We start from the raw sequence: 10,929 nt of genomic DNA, 5'->3' as shown, positions 1-10,929 counted from the left end.
ATTACGACATCCATCGTTAGTTTTTACATGTATGGATTTTATTTTTACATGTTTTAGCTTCCGAGAATATTATTAGCTCAGTTGATTCTCCCTGCGTATGCATGAATAAGTCAACATAAATATTTAAAAAGATTATTCATGCGCAGTATGACAATATTTGTGGCAGCTTTTATACCTTTTACAGTACCCACTATAATGTTTATCCATTTTACGTTTATTTATTTCCATCACTTCTTTTGAAGCTAATTAAAGCTTCTTTTGGAGCACCGGTTAAATGAAAGATAATTCCTACCCACTGGCATTGGAATAGAACCGTATTTATTTTGAGAGGAGAGAGCAATACGTACAGCGTTCGAGATAGACGTGAATCACGGAAACGGATGACATCGTGGATCGGCGTGGTGACGGGTTTCGTTGAGACTTCACTAGTGTAGTCCTCGTGATGTCGGAAGCAGAGGAAGTTATGTATGTTCAAGAATCACGGCGCTCGAGTGTGTGGGATAGGCGTTTCTCCCGAAGGCACTTGACTACAGCAGGATGCCACCGCTGCATCGGAGGGTAGAGAAAACGGGAGAACTACACTCTCCCAGGTGAGTGGGGGAAGTTTCCCAGTTTGCTTTCGCTCTCCGCCTGTGGCCAGCGAATGCACGCCATACAGAGCTGGTAGATACTGGGGGACCCACGTTCCCGCTGTTGATGTGTGTCACCCTGTGTGGAGCACTCAAGGGTGCCAATTAAAGAGCTAAATACGAACTTCATTTTATTTTCCCTTCAAATGCTCGTGCGAAGCTGGTACTCCTTTTTAGTACTCCAAACTTCATTCTCATTTAAAGTTTGTGCTAAAGAATATTACTCATATTGTTTATTATAATTTTATAAATGTTGAATTTTTCCGTCACAGTTAAATTATAGGCAGTCGCACATGAGATTGAATAGTTTTTAAAACTTTTGTGCTGTAAACCCTGGAAATGACATGCACCCCATCATAGTCACATTTTATAGACCAATGATATGGGGAAATTTTAAGGAGTCTTAAACTAAGTCTGTAAACAAAAAAGAAGCGGAAAAGGGAAATATGGGAGGACTTTCATTTCTGAAAAATCATGGAATTCATCAATTTTGGAACTAGGAGTCACTGAAAAGTTACATAAGTAACACTAAAAACAAATATGGTTAAAAGTCACCAAATTCATATTCTCATGCTGAATGAATTTATTATTCTTTGCATGATTTTTTCACCAAATATATTCACATGTGTATATATATTCACGAAATGTTCACAAAAGTGAATATATATGTATATATACATAAATACACTATGTATACTATATATATATATATATATATATATACAGTATATACATATACATATATATATATATACATATATATATACATATAGCATATATATATATATATATATATATATATATATATATATATATATATATATATATATGCTATATGTATATTTTTTTCTCACTACCTTATATCTTTAAGTTAGTACCATCAGAGCATTTATCTCTACTAAAATGGAAACAAACTCGATAAAACCTTTAGTCAAATCACAGAACGTACGCCGGTCATGCACATGCCCTAGTTCGTGCGGTGAAATTTTAGGTGAAATTAGGCTGTGATTGATTAGGTAAATGACACCCAAATGCTTCATTGCTACACTTAAGTCTTGTCGCAGATGAGGCAGCGAAAAATATAATTTTTCCAATTTGAATGCAGGTAGAATTTCCTATGATTGCTAAATTAATAGTTTCCTCTCCGCTAGGAACACATCGACTCGTGAAAGCAGCTGACTTTGGATAAGTTTCATGAAACGGTGCGTAGATGTACACATAAACTAAGTACCCCATGAAGTCTCTTTTCCTCGCGCGAAAAAGGAGGTTATATTTATGAAATACTTAAAAAAATTTGAAAACTTGATAGTGTTGATGTGATAAAGAAATTAATGATACATTCATACTATATGCTTTGCAAATATTACGGGTTAATCTTATCATAATGTCGCATAAATAACCAAGAAAATCAGATAAATATTCAATGACTATCTTTTTCAAGGTACAGGGTGCGTTCCGAAAGTAATGCAATTAAATTTCCTGCGCCGCTTCTATTGGTTGGAGTTAAATCAAACTACTTAAGGTAGGTAGGAAGACGCTAAGCTTTACCATGAAACCGGTTTCAGTGCTCTATAAGCAGTGGAAGCGGCAGGACATTAGTTTTTGCAAATCTCTGCGCGCCGACCGTGTCACGAAAAAATAGAATCGACGATCGAGCAACGTTACGCGATTAAGTTTTGTGCTAAACTGAAAAAAATTCTTCAGGAGACTAACAAAATGATTCGTGAGGCTTACGGGGACTCTACTCTGCCTTACTCACAAGTTTCGAGGTGGTTAAAGGCCTTTAAGGAGGGCCGGGAAGAGGTTCGCGGCAAACAAGCCAAAGAAGGTAAGAATGAGTAAATAATAAGTGAAAACAATGCTCATTGTCTTTTTTCGAGAGGAAAGGAGTGGTCCATATGGAGTTTGTTCCTCATGAACCGACAATGAACACTGCCTAATACCAGAATGTGCTGAAAAGACTCCGAAAAAGGGTCATCAGGACGAGAAAAGACATCCCCATTACCTGGCAACTTCGTCACGACAGCGCACCTTGCCACAACGCGCTTCGAGTCCGCGAGTTCGGGCCAAACACCAGGTGCCAGCGCTCCCCCCCCCCCCCTATAGCCCTGGTGTTACCCCAGGAGACTTATTTTTATTCCATTGGATTAAGGATAAGGATTCCCTTGGCTGATAGGAACCCGTTTTTCGTCCATAGAAGAGATCCAATCAGAAGTGACGAAGACCTTGCGCGAGGTCCCTCAAGACGCCTTCCAGGGCGCGTACCGGTCATGTCAGAACCGCTGGAAAAAATGTGTAGAGGCTCAGGGATAGTGCTTTGAAGAATTAGAAGTATTTGCGCAAATCTGTTCAATAAATTGCTTTAAAAATGTATATATTTTATTATTCACGTACGTAGTTCAAGGTTTTTTAAGCCATCAAGGGCGTGATTTCATATGATCAATTGAACTAATTTAATAAACGTCAAGGCTCGATATTCGTCTGAGTCTTGATCATATTTCCAATTAAGGGGATTTGTGGTAAAGAAAAAACCGAGTTAATATGAAATCTAACGGGATATTAACCAAACATCGTTTTAGAGAACCTCTTGCTCCAATTATATCTTTTCCACTATTTCAATACATTGAAAAAAATAGAAACTTGAGACTCGGTAGCGTAAAAAACATCAAATACTATTTCATTACATTAGAAATATTATTGGAACGTAACTAATTGCACGAGATTCCGTCTTGAAAGAAAAGAGAGTTGATGTATTTTTGTCCGATTTGATGTATTTTTGATGAGAGACTACTTAAGCTGAGACGAGAGAACTGGAGAGGTAACAGAAAACTGTGTTTCCAATTAGTGGACGGCCGCTTGACTGCGAAGGTCGTGGAAGGCACTAGACTTCCGAAGTTTTTTCTCACGTTTAGATTCAGAGAGACGGAAGGATGAAGAGTATCTCGATGTTGAAGGCTTCCAAGGTATAGAGTGAGTGCAACGTGAGAAAACTTTTTCATTTTCTCTGGAAAATAAATAGCAATTATAGTTTAACACCTTAGCACACAGAAACAATAACGAGGAACAAGAACAAATCACTTCTGCGAAAATATACACAATAAGAAATAAAATATGAATTAAAATCACTACTATGATTTTAATATACATTTGTATATATGTATATACATATATATGCCATTTTTTTAAACGCTTAATCCATTGGAAAACGGATGTTTTGTTCAGAGCATTGTCACCGTAAACAGATTACAACATTTCAGTAATGTCTTGATAACTTTTGCCGCAGCAGAAAACTTGGTGTTGATTCGAGGGGTGAAACTAGAGCAAGTGAAAGAAGCCTTTGAAACTAAAGAAGCCTTCATCTACCTGGGTAGCAGCATAGCATGGGATGGGTGAAGCTAGACTGACATCAAGCGAAGAATAGCCCGAGCTAAGAACCCATTATGAAGAAGAGGCAATCACGATGTTCAAATAACCTAAGCTAAATAAGGCTGGAAACAAGGAAGCAATTCGTCAAGACTTGTGGAGACGTGTGGAGCATGGCCCTCTATGGTTCCAAGACTTGAAACATTGAAAAAGTGGACCAGCGAAAAATAGAAGCCTTTCAAACATGGTGCTGGAGGAGAATGCTGAAGATTAAATGGACGAAACAGTCGAATTAAGGAACGAGGAAGTATATAGAAGAGTAGAAGAAGATAGGGCTATATGGAGAACTCTACGGCAAAGAAGAAATAGATGGATTGGACGCACATTGAGGCACAATGGATTGATTAGGAATATAATAGAAGAGAAGATTCCCCGAGGAAGATCAAGAGACACGTGCATAGGACAAATTAAGATGGGACAAAATCAGAGTAGGTATCAGAGATTAAGGGAATTTGCATTAAATAGAGTAGAATGGAGGGCTGCAGTAAACCAATCCTAGGAGTGAACTACTGATGATATATATATATATATATATATATATATATATATATATATATATAGAAACATATATAAGGAAAAGGGATAGGAACACGTATAAAGGACGAACACAATAGAGGTGGGGAAGGCGGAATCGAACGGATCACAAGAGTAAAAATATCTCCTCAACCGGGACTCGAACACCGGATCTTTCCACTTGCCGGGCGGATGCTCTTAACCACTTGAGCTATCGAGGATATGTAATTTACCCTGAGATCCGTGGGTCTCTCTTCTATTGTGTTCGTCCTTTATACGTGTTCCTATCCCTTTTCCTTATATATGTTTCTGTATATATGAGTATTTATTCGCCGTTTGGCGGGATTTCGTGTTTGAATGTGTATTTGGCCAATGTGGCTCATCTCTTTCTTCTGGCTATGCGTGCCACGAAACGCACTGTTCTTTTCCTGTATGATGTTGTATGAATTCTAACCACTTTCCTTTCCTCTTGTGTATTGTCTATTTCTCCTTTGGTGGGTGAAACAGCCCCCTGACGCCATCTCTTGGCTAAAGAATCGGGGCGCTTGGCGACATATAAGACCCACGGATCTCAGGGTAAATTACATATCCTCGATAGCTCAAGTGGTTAAGAGCATCCGCCCGGCAAGTGGAAAGATCCGGTGTCGATGACGTTGATGAGGTGATTAAAATAGGCTTGATCAGACGGTTCGGTTGGGGAGAGCATTTGAATGGAGAGAAATTAATGATGGGATCAGAGGGAATCGGGGTGCAGCGAGGCAGGAAGCGAGACATCCAGAAGGTGAAATAAGAGTGATGAATAAGAATAATATGCCTGACAAATTATAAATTCTCTGTCCTTTCTCATTTTATGGTGTCAAATATGATCATATTTGATAGTAACAATTTATTCACCATTTGCTTTTCTTGATTACCCTAATTTCATCGATTTCACTTGATGCATTTACACAAAGCTACGAACTTACGAGTGCGTCTTGTATGCCCAAAGAGTGGTAAATATCAATTTACGACAGAAGTCGTGTATTTCAATTAGTAATTTAAACACTAAAATTGTCATTTCAATGTTCAAAACCAAAAAATAAACCTTGGATATTTGCCTTGTTTTGGTTTACTACGCTATACTGGAAATGGATAATAAATATAGTATCCTGTTATCTGCAACTTTACCGACATAAATGTGTTGAGGTCAGTTAATTTAAAGGAGATATTAGAAACTCTGCACAGCACACTTTGTCATGCGGGAGATGTTTGGAGGGCAGGTGCCCGAAGGCGTAGTTGAGAGGAAGGGTGATACCTTTTCACATCGATCGGTGGATGTGCAGCTGTAAGGAGTTTCCTGTTAGTTAACAAGAAACATGCACGATAATTGATTCACACAAAGCCAATTTTAGACCTCGACTGAGAAGACACTTCAAACAGCATCACTTCGACCACGGGCTGAAAAGAAATATTTCTCAAGAATCGATTAATTCTTTCATTGGTTTTCACAAATTAGGCATAAAAATACGAAAGAATCACTCGAACGTTAATGACGGAACACTTTGGGAACAATTGGGATTTGCTTTGCTGGTTGTGAGAAATGTACAAATATTGGGTTCATTTACGAATGCATTTTTTTATTGGGTATTCATCTCCAGGTAACTTCCATTGTCCGTATCAAGCGGAGTATCGTGCTCACTTACGCCTCACTGTTTTTTCTTCTTCACTAGAAGAGAATAAGAAATCTCCCCGGTGTCTTCCATCTAAAATGAAACGGTCAGAAAGAATTAAACTTGACAAGTCGGTTCGCAATAATGGCATAGAGAATTTCCACTGCCCAACTATGAGGATATTTTTCGGTTTGCAGATAATATTTTCAGTTTTCCAGGACGTTTGATATCCGCAAAATAATTTGTTCCGCTAAATATTGGTCATGGGATAACAATTATTGACTGCAGGCAGGTGTCAGAAATGACGAGGAACGGTCTCATGGCGATACTTGCCACGCAAAATAAAATACAGCTTTCTTCCATAGGTATTCCTAAACATGTGAGTAATATCGGCTAAGTGCACCATCCTGATGAGAAATTCTCTTCTAATCGCAAGTTATCGGCCAAGAAATTGCCCTCAGATGAATATGAATTTCCTGGAAAATGAAGTCAATATTCAGAAAAAATAGTAATGTCCTATTTCATGAAAATGGTAGACTTCAAAAAACGCCAGCAATGGTGACGAAAGTATCATTTCGGTCAAATTAAATATCTGTCATTCTCAATGACCGGTAATTAACCTGAAAATAACTAATTAAAACATATACATCTACTCATGACCTCTAGACGGCCGATAAAAATATGACAGTCTCTTCTGAGTAGCAAAACACAAATATACAATGATCAAAGCAAAAACGAGCAAAATAATGCAGCAATAATATATAAAGATAAAAAAAAACAAATTTTATACAGGCCTCCACTTTCTCGTAAAGCATGATCTCCGGCCTCAATTGAAGTAATATCTCAGCAGTTTCGCTCAGACGAGAGTGAAACAGAGCAAGAGGGTACGAATTACTAGCGCCCTCGATTGCATTTCAAAATGACACTGAGCTTCCCTACGTGAATTGTACCAAGTACCGATTTTTCAGGATATCCGCACAATTCCCTGAGATTTCCAGGTTGGACAAATACAACAAAAAAAAATGATCGCTGAAAATGGCGAAAGAAAAAACGATGACGCTATCTGAGAATAAAATGGAGTGGAGATTCTAATCAAATCATCTTACGAATTGTATCCAACTGAAGGTGAAACGATTTACATGATTTACCCGACAAATTCCCTTAATATCTGGTCGCTTACTCTAAGTACAAATTTACTCGATAATGATAAACGGAGCCTTGGATTTTCCATTAGAATAGGATATTCCATACGTTATAGTCCAAGCATCAAGAATTAATGCATAATTAAGCTGCGTCCTTGACCTGGGGGATCAAGGTGTGCCCATAGAGGTAACTGGCAAGTACGCCATTAATCTATTGCGCATATGGAAGTGTTTCTAAATTTACATGGAGAAATTATTGGTGAGTGCTCTCTTAAAATAAAATCATATGCATAGTCAAAAATAATAAACTGCCATCAAAATATAAAAAGGAAATAGGAATGAAGAGCGGAGATAGATAAGTAATGTCAGTCATGAGGCAAATATACATCGTTCGAGAAGTTAGACATAAAATAGAAATGTTTCTTCCCTGGGGCTGTCTATCATCCATGTTGTTGTTCCGTTAAGCATACTGAAGAAGAATTCACCTCTACTACTTGAAGGAGACGAGTTGAAGAGGCAAGCTTCCCAACTCAGCTAATGTTAAAACAAGGCAGGGTTGTGCCAAACTTGAATACATCCTTAAAGTACATACAACTCCATTTCGGGATACTTTTTAGGTATATTAATTATGGATATTGGATTCATTATGAAAATACGAGTAATGACAATATTAGTAACTAATCATCAACGAGTATAAACAATTTAAGAATTTTCAAACCGCTCTTGCCGAACCACTTTTAAGTAATCTGCTCGCAGACAGTACTGTTGATGGCAATTGGTTATAGCAGGTACATTTAATTTCTCCCATTGTTACACACGCGAGGTTTCACTAAGAATTCCACGCTTAGTTTTCAGCATCTCTCCAAAATATTCAGAATACCCACATCTCTTTATTTCGTAGTAAATTGTACACATGAACACTTTCTCTATTCTCTCTTATTCTTTCACCACATTGCACAGCTAAACTACGTGCTTCGTTCAATAATTCCTTCGAAAATCCCAGGGATGGGTATCGAAAAATGTTGGATTTTAGTAAGCCTTATTCTCAACAGACTGCTGTTTAAGTTTCAGCTATATCCATCATGTGGCTTCTTTTTCATAGTCGAATGAAGCAACAAACTTTTGTTCATTAAAAATGCAAAAAAATAGTTTCGTGTGGTGAATAAACACTTCATTTTAAAAGACTGAAAATTAAAAGAGATAAATACCTAGTGTCATAAAGTTCATGGTAATTCTGCTCCTGTATTTTCGACTGTTTATAACGTAGCCGTACGTCCACAAATGATGAAAATCGATCGAAACGTCCAAGGAAAGTGACCTCCTTTGAAATAATTGACAAGTCCACAAAATGGTTGAGTGAACCACAAATTAAAGTTCGCGAAATAGTCTAGGCCTAAGGCATATCACAGAGTACAATATTTTCAATTTTGCACGAAAAATTAGGTGGGAAAAATCTCGGCAAGATGAGTACCGCGTTTGCTCTCAGTGGAGAATAAAAGAAATCGGATGGTCGATTCGGGGGATATTTTAGCGCATTTCCATTGCAATCCTGACGAGTTTCTGCGCCAATGCATAACTGTGGATGAATTATGGATATCTACACTACCAAAATTCAGAAACCAAGGAACAGACAAAACAGTGGGTTTCTAAAGGCGATCCGGCTCCGAAGAAGGTGAAATCGACACGAAATTGAAATGGTCACGGTTTTTTGGAATTCATTCACAATCATGGGTATTGATTACTCTTAAGACGGATAAACAATAAATGTAGAGTATTATGCTTCGTTATTGCACCATTTGAGCAAGAAAATTAAAAAAAACTTCCTCGATCGGCAAAGAAAAAAATGCTCTTCCATCAAGATAATGCACAGGCGCACACCTGCGGAGTTTTTATGGCAAAAATTATTGAATTAGGGTTCAAATTATTACAATATCTACCGTATGCGCCAGATTTGGTCCGGAGGGATTTTTTTTTATTTCCAAACTTGAAAAAATGGCTCGGCGGAACACAATTCAAGTCGGACGAGGAGGTCATCTTCAACACAGATGCCCGTTTTGTAGACTTTCCAAAATCCTACTTTTTGGACGGCTGAAAAAGTTGGAGGAAAACTAGAAAAAGTTTTTCGAGCGAAAAGGAGATAATGGTTAAAAATAAAAAAAATCCATCGAAAATGATTTTCTCTTCAATTTTTTCTTAAGAACTTATTGAACAGCCCAAATGTCATGCTTGATATTATGTCCAATAATGTTTATTCTTATATTTCTCATTATATTTCACTGGCTCATTCTTGCGATTGGTACTCATTTATTCACATTTCGTTCATTTCATGCTCATTATTCTCATGCACCGTCCTATTTAAATCGCTTCTAATGATCCGCCTGATGCTATCCTGCCCGGCCACGGCCACGAAATAGTAAACCACTTTAATCAAATTTTGATGAACCATTTTCACATGAAATACTATTGCTTGCCGTCAATAATTTCTCTTGCCTTCTTTACTTATTCTGGTCTACGCTCTATTTCCTGTAGTTTCCACAATCTCTCTTATCTTGCATTCCAATCAGAAAATTTGTACAAGATTTCTTTTCCTTAGTTTTACTTGAATGTTGTCTTCTTCATTTGTTCCAAGTGGTATTCATAATATTTTGTCCTAAACATATGCTGTTTAACTACGCGCCTATATCGCTATTTTGCAGGGGTCATCACTTTCATCGAAGCTTCGTCCTCAGGTTTCACACCGGATCATTTCTGTGAAATGGACATAGCAGATTCGGATTCAGTGATGGACTTCAGTTGCGTGTTCTACCACCATTTCGAGTACGTATGCTGTTGGATCTGTATTAATGGTGACCACAGTCGCGTAAACACAGCTAAAATACCGCATGAAAAATAGCCTCATATTAACAGTATTTTCACGACCGGCTTATTATATAACATAGACATAAGAACATAACTCCTAGTATAAATACGATGAAATTTTGGTTCGAAGAAACGCTATCATTTTGCCTGGACATGTTGACTATTGTTGACTGGAATCTGCGAAATGTATCTATTTTTTACTTTGAATTTTCATCGACAGAAATCAACCAACAAGAATGATTTGCACGTGTGAAAACGCCACTAGTTTCAAAGATGGTGGTTATAGATTGGTTACCTGTATCTCCATACTTTTAAATTACTAAGAAGAAGGTAATTCCAAAACCAAATAAATTCATCACACCCCCATCTGAAACGACAAAGCGAGGAAAGTCCAATCTACCACTGCAGTAGAATTTAAATGTGGGCAAAAAGTGAGTAAAAATATGCTTGCATGAATAAATAATTAAAACTAAAATTACTAAAATATACTACGACTGGATATCTTCCGCTTATTTAATTTCACCGACACACCCCAGTTTATACGATCAGGATGTCTAAGGTAAAATAACTGCAAAGAAATTTAGAGATTAGCCCATGAGAGAATAGCTCGGGGGACCTAGGATCGGATCAATCTAGGATTGACGGGCGCTGATGATGATGACTTCCCGGTCGAAGCAAAGTTCCTCACTTTCCCGGTTGTCGCAGAGTGCTGAG

The sequence above is a fragment of the Hetaerina americana genome, unplaced genomic scaffold (genome assembly GCF_022747635.1).
Source record: "Hetaerina americana unplaced genomic scaffold, ioHetAmer1.1.p SCAF_2, whole genome shotgun sequence".
Taxonomy (NCBI): Eukaryota; Metazoa; Arthropoda; class Insecta; order Odonata; family Calopterygidae; genus Hetaerina; species Hetaerina americana.
The sequence above is the reverse complement of the archived record's forward strand: the minus strand, read 5'-3'. Positions refer to the sequence as shown.